Source organism: Rutidosis leptorrhynchoides, chromosome 1 (assembly GCF_046630445.1).
Source record: "Rutidosis leptorrhynchoides isolate AG116_Rl617_1_P2 chromosome 1, CSIRO_AGI_Rlap_v1, whole genome shotgun sequence".
Classification (NCBI taxonomy): Eukaryota; Viridiplantae; Streptophyta; class Magnoliopsida; order Asterales; family Asteraceae; genus Rutidosis; species Rutidosis leptorrhynchoides.
Genome location: NC_092333.1, coordinates 393044011 through 393051118, shown reverse-complemented (window position 1 = coordinate 393051118; position 7108 = coordinate 393044011).

Genomic DNA, 7108 nt, shown 5'->3' with positions numbered 1-7108 from the left:
TAAGTTATGATTTGTATAGAATTGTTACAATATTTCCCGTAGCTACAACAATCAAAAAATATCCATTCTTGTTTTACCCATAACTTCTTCGTTTTAAATCCGTTTTGAGTGTATCAAATTGCTATGGTTTCATATTGAACTATATTTTATGAATCTATACAAAAAAAGTATAGGTTTATAGTCGGAAATATAAGTTACAAGTCATTTTTGTAAGAGGTAGTCATTTCAGTCGAAAGAATGACGTCTTGATGACCATTTTGAAAAACATACTTCCACTTTGAGTTTAACCATGATTTTTGGATATAGTTTCATGTTCATAAGAAAAATCATTTTCCCAGAAGAACAACTTTTAAATCGAAGTTTATCATAGTTTTTAATTATCAAACCCAAAATAGCCTGCGGTGTTAATACGACGGCGTATGTCCGGTTTTACGGTGTTTTTTCGTGTTTCCAGGTTTTAAATCATTAAGTTAGCATATCATATAGATATAGAGCATGTGTTTAGTTGATTTTAAAAGTCAATTTAGAAGGATTAACTTTATTTGCGAACAAGTTTAGAATTAACTAAACTATGTTCTAGTGATTACAAGTTTAAATCTTCGAATAAGATTGTTTTATATGTATGAATCGAATGATGTTATGAACGTCATTACTACCTTAATTTTAGTAGGTAAACCCACTGGAAGTGATAAGAAATGATCTAGCTTCAAAGGATCTTGGATGGCTTGAAAGTTCTTGAAGTAGGATCATGACACAAAAACAAGTTCAAGTAAGATTTTTACTCGAATTAAGATAGTTTATAGTTATAGAAATTGAATCAAAGTTTGAATATGATTATTACCTTGAATAAGAAAGATAACCTACTATAAATAACAAAGGTTTCTTGATCTTAGATGATTACTTGGAATGGATTAGAAAGCTTGGATGTAAACTAGTAAACTTGAAAGGATTTTCGAAGTGTTCTTGAAGTGTTCTTCCTAAGATGATTATAGCTTGATTCTTGAAGTAATTTTTGATGAAGATGATGAATAGCTACTGGAAAAATTCATTCATAAGTGTGTGAGTGTGTGTGTGTGTGTGTGTGTGTGTGTGTGTGTGTGTTGAGAGAGAATTAGAAAGAGAATTGGAAGTGAAATGGAGTGAATGATGAGTGGTAAGTGGTGAGTGGTGAGTGAGGTTAAAAGGAGTTCTAGTTAATTGACTAGTTCATGGTAGAAGTTAAAATTGATTAGTCATACATGACATAATCAAGAGTGGAATCCCATTCTAGTTCCTATTGGTATATACCTACAGTAAGTACGTCTAGAAGCTATGTATAATACGGGTATGAATACGACTAGAATTCTTGATGAAAAAAGAATGGGAATGTAACTGTACCCATTTTCGTTAAGTATTAGTGTTTTGATATATGTCTTGAAGTCTTCCAAAAGTATATTAATACATCTAAATACACTACATGTATATACATTTTAACTGAGTCGTTAAGTCATCGTTAGTCGTTACATGTAAGTGTTGTTTTGAAACCTTTAAGTTAACAATCTCATTTAATGTTGTTAACCCATTGTTTATTATATCTAATGAGATGTTAAATTATTATCTTATCATGATATTATGATATATTAATATATCTTAATATGATATATATATACATTTAATTGTCGTTACAACGATAATCGTTACATATATGTCTCGTTTCGAAATCCTTAAGTTAGTAGTCATGTTTTTATGTATATAACTCATTGTTAATATACTTATGGAGATAATCACTTATCATAATCTCATGTTAACTATATGTATATCCATATATATATCGTCATGTCATTTTTACAAGTTTTAACGTTCGTGAATCGCCGGTCAACTTGGGTGGTCAATTGTCTACATGAAACTCATTTCAAATAATCAAGTCTTAACAAGTTTGATTGCTTAACATGTTAGAAACATTTAATCATGTAAAAATAAATTTCATTTAATATATATAAACATGGAAAAGTTCGGGTCACTACAGTACCTACCCGTTAAATAAATTTCGTCCCGAAATTTTAAGCAGTTGGAGGTGTTGTCGTATCTTCTGGAAATAAGTGCGGGTATTTCTTCTTCATCTGATCTTCTCATTCCCAGGTGAACTCGGGTCCTCTACGAGCATTTCATCGAACCTTAATAATTGGTATCTTGTTTTGCTTAAGTCTTTTAACCTCACGATCCATTTTTTCGACGGGTTCCTCGATGAATTGAAGTTTTTCGTTGATTTGAATTTCGTGTAACGGAATAGTGAGATCTTCTTTAGTAAAATATTTCTTCAAATTTGACACGTGGAAAGTGTTATGTACAGCCGCGAGTTGTTGAGGTAACTCAAGTCGGTAAGCTACTGGTCCGACACGATCAATAATCTTGAATGGTCCAATATACCTTGGATTTAATTTCCCTCGTTTACCAAATCGAACAACGCCTTTCCAAGGTGCAACCTTAAGCATGACCATCTCTCCAATTTCAAATTCTATATCTTTTCTTTTAATGTCGGCGTAGCTCTTTTGTCGACTTTGGGCGGTTTTCAACCGTTGTTGAATTTGGATAATCTTCTCGGTAGTTTCTTGTATTATCTCCGGACCCTTAATCTGTCTATCCCCCACTTCACTCCAACAAATCGGAGACCTGCACTTTCTACCATAAAGTGCTTCAAACGGCGCCTTCTCAATGGTTGAATGGTAGCTGTTGTTGTAGGAAAATTCTGCTAACGATAGATGTCATAACCCGTCCTTAACCATAAGAACGTGTTAGATAACGTATGATTTCATTGCGAGGTATTGACCTCTATATGCGACATTTTTAAAAGAACAACTGCATATATTTTACATTACAAACCATAATTCTTATTTTGATACAAGCTTTAGACAAAATAAAGATGATTATCGTTTAGCAATAATCTTAGACTTACAAACTTTACAAATGATGATAACAACACGATTTCTAGCATATTTTACAATACAAATCCTCGGATATGCAGTTTTATTTTTGACACAAATATGAGTACGCAAGATCCTGCTTAAATTCAACATGTTGCAGCGGAAGCTTTTAGTTATCACCTGAGAATAGACATGTTTAAAACGTCAACATAAAGTTGGTGAGATATAGGTTTAATGCCGGCAGCGATATAAATATAGACCACAAGATTTCATATATAAACATTTTAATAAAAATATTCTAAATGGTTGAGCACTTGGTAGCCATACTTAACATTTAATCACGTCGCATATTCCCTTTATTATGAAATCTTACTACACCGTACCAAGTGTAGTCACGAAACGAAGTACTGTGCAACCGTTGAATACTGGTCGTCCAGTCCGGTTGGGGTTGTCAGGCCCGATAGATCTATCAACAGGATTCGCGTTTACAATACCGCTGTAAATAGTAGTTACCAAGCTACAGGGAAGTATGCCAGTGGTACAACTCAACGTAGAATATATTTTTCAGTTACTTGTGTCCATATCGTAAAACATAAAATACATGTATTCTCATCCCGAAATATTTAGAGTTTAAAAGTGGGACTATATACTCACTTTTGCCTTGAAGATATATATATTTTGACTTGGTCTCCGGTTGATATCACGAACCTATCCATATATAATATATCAATATATTTTCATTTTAAACAATCGTCACGTATATATATACTTATAATACTTTTAATGTCTTCTTAGTCCGTAGTTAGCAGTCCGATGTTAGTAATTCAATTTTAATGGTTCATATTTAGGTGTTTAATAAATAAAACCCCCATCGAAATAAATAAAACCCCCATCGAATATGTATTGGTCGAGATTAATCTTGACCCACGGTACCGGTGTTGTCAAATGACGTGTTGCGTACATAAAGTACCGGTGTTGTCAAATGACGTGTTGCGTACAATCATGGGATCTTATGATTAATCTTCTCGTATTGTTTACGGGTGATCCTGAACCATATAAAATTAAATTATGAGTACATATATATAAAATATCATGTTATTTTAAAAAGATGTGATTTATTTAATTTTTCTCCAATTATTTTCGTGACTAAACAAGTCTTGGATATCCGATTTTGTTTTGGTCATAGTTTCTTCGTTACAACTCCGTTTTCGTTGGTTCAACTTGCCACTTCCTTGGATCGAGTCCCTCTTTAAGAATATGAACTATAAATACCTTAGTTTGTATTCGAAATCACAGGTCAAAGGTCAAACTTTGGTGAAACTTATGAAGTTAATCATTTTTGTTACAAAAATATCATTTAATGACCATTTTTCTAAAAACACTTATACTTTGAATTAAATCATGAAATTTTTATGTGTTAACATATTCATAAGAAATATCATTTTTCCAGAATATAAACCTCCAATTCAAAGTTCAAGATGGTTTTTAATTATCCAACCCCAAACAGCCCCCGGTTGCACTCCGACGTCGTAAAAACAGTTTTTAAGGTGTTCTTTGAAAAACCAAGTTATACCTTGTTAAATTAGCATATATTTATGTTATATTACAGGTCTTGAAGTATTTTAAAAGTTAAGTTAGAAGGATCTATTTAGTTTGCAAACAAGTTTGAAAACATTCAAACTATGTTCTTGTTGTTAAAATTTTATACCACAAAATAAGATAGCTATATATATATGAATCGAATAAGGTTATGAACAAAGTTACTACCTCAAGTTACTTGGACAAGATTGCTGTAAAAGAGGAGTAAGAACCTAGAACCAAAAGGGTGATGGAATTGGATGAAAGATTGGAAGTAAACTTGTGTTCTTGGAAGGATTCTTGAAGTGTTTTTGTAAGAGTTTTCTTATGGTGATTAAGTGATGTTTTTATGGCTAGATCTTCATGGATTTTAGCTGAATGGTTATGGAGTTTCTTAAGAGTGTGTTTTTGGTTAAAGAAATGAGGTAGTAAAATTTGAAAATGGAAGATGTATTTAAGGCCATAAAAACATGATTAATGGAAAAACATGGACAAAATTTCATGTTGTATTTTTATGTAATTAGTCATACTAAACATCAAAAGTAGTTACCTTATACATAAGGCATGAACAAGAGAGTTACCTTATACATAAGGCACGAACAAGGGCTGGTTGGTGGTGATTTGATGTGTATATACCAATAGTAAATACGTATAGAAGCTAGGTATGATACGAGTACATGTACTCTAGATATACGTATAGAAATTTTGTGAAAAATGGAATGAGAATTCAAATATAGCTATCTTTTGTGAATATACTTATATTGTTTTATGTATTTAAGTCTTTAAAAAGTGATTAAATACATTATATATACGATATATGTATAAACATTATAGGTTATAAGTATTTATATCAAATAACGTTACGTATGGTTATTGTTTTGAAAACTTAAGTTAGTAGTTTCAAAATATACTTATAACTTATTGTTATTAATACAAAATGAGGTATTAAAACATCCTTAGATCATGTTAAATATGTATATATACATTTATATACACAAACGTATAATTATCATATGTTATATAGTTCGTGATATCATCGGTCAAACTAGACGGTCAAACGTTGTGTAAATCTCTTTTCAAAAACATAAGTCTCAACAATTTGGGTTGCTTATCATGTTGGTAAGGTTTAATTTATGTAAATATTAATCTTATAAGTATAGTACGATCGAAAAAGTGCGGGTCATTACAGTACCTACCCGTTAAATAAATTTCGTCCCGAAATTTTAAAATTGTACCTATTTTGCGTCATCGAGAAACAAGTGTGGATACTTTTGTTTCATCTGATCCTCTCGTTCCCAAGTAAACTCAGGACCTCTTCGAGCATTCCAACGAACCTTAACGATCGGTATGTTGCTCTGCTTGAGCTGTTTAACTTCACGGTCCATGATTTCGATTGGTTCTTCGACGAATTGTAGTTTCTCGTCGACATGGATTTCTTCAAGAGGAATGGTGAAATCTTCCTTTGCAAGACACTTCTTAAGGTTTGAGACGTGAAATGTATTATGTACTCCGGCGAGTTGTTGCGGTAACTCGAGTCGATAAGCTACCGGTCCGATGCGTTCGATAATTTTGAACGGGCCTACATACCTTGGGTTTAGTTTACCCCTTTTTCCAAAACGTATTACACCTTTCCAAGGTGACACCTTTAACATAACCATGTCACCGATCTGAAACTCTAATGGTTTCCTTCGGACATCGGCGTAGCTCTTTTGGCGACTACGGGCTGTTTTCAATTTCTCCTTGATTTGCACTATCTTCTCAGTAGTTTCATGGATGATCTCGGGTCCAGTTAATTGTCGATCTCCTACTTCGTTCCAACAGATAGGGGATCTACACTTCCTTCCATACAGTGATTCGAATGGTGCAGCTTTAATGCTCGCATGATAACTATTATTATACGAGAATTCTGCTAATGGTAAATATTTATCCCATCCGTTTCCAAAATCGATTACACATGCCCTAAGCATTTCTTCAAGAGTCTTAATTGTTCTTTCACTCTGCCCGTCAGTTTGCGGATGATATGCGGTACTCATATCCAAACGAGTTCCTAGTGCCTCCTGTAGTGATTGCCAGAACTTTGAGGTAAATCTACTATCACGATCAGATATAATGGAAATAGGTATTCCATGCCTTGAAACAATTTCCTTTATATACAATCGTAATAGTTTCTCCATTCTATCCGTTTCCTTTATAGGCAAGAAATGTGCAGACTTGGTGAGACGATCAACAATCACCCAAATGGTGTCGTATCCCCAGGCAGTCTTTGGTAACTTCGTGATGAAATCCATGGTAATACCATCCCATTTCCATTCTGGGATTTCTGGTTGTTGAAGTAACCCTGACGGCTTTTGGTGTTCAGCTTTGACTTTGGAACAAGTTAAACATTCCCCAACATATGTTGCAACGTCTGTCTTTAAATTAGACAACCAATAATGTGTCTTAAGATCTTGGTACATCTTTCCAACTCCAGGATGTATCGAATATCTTGTCTTATGTGCCTCGTTCAATATCAACTTCCTTAATCCACCCAACTTCAGTACCCAAATACGATTTACAAAATATCGAATTCCATCTTCCCGCATAACGAGTTGCTTCTCATACTTCTTCATTATTTCATTTCCTATATTTTC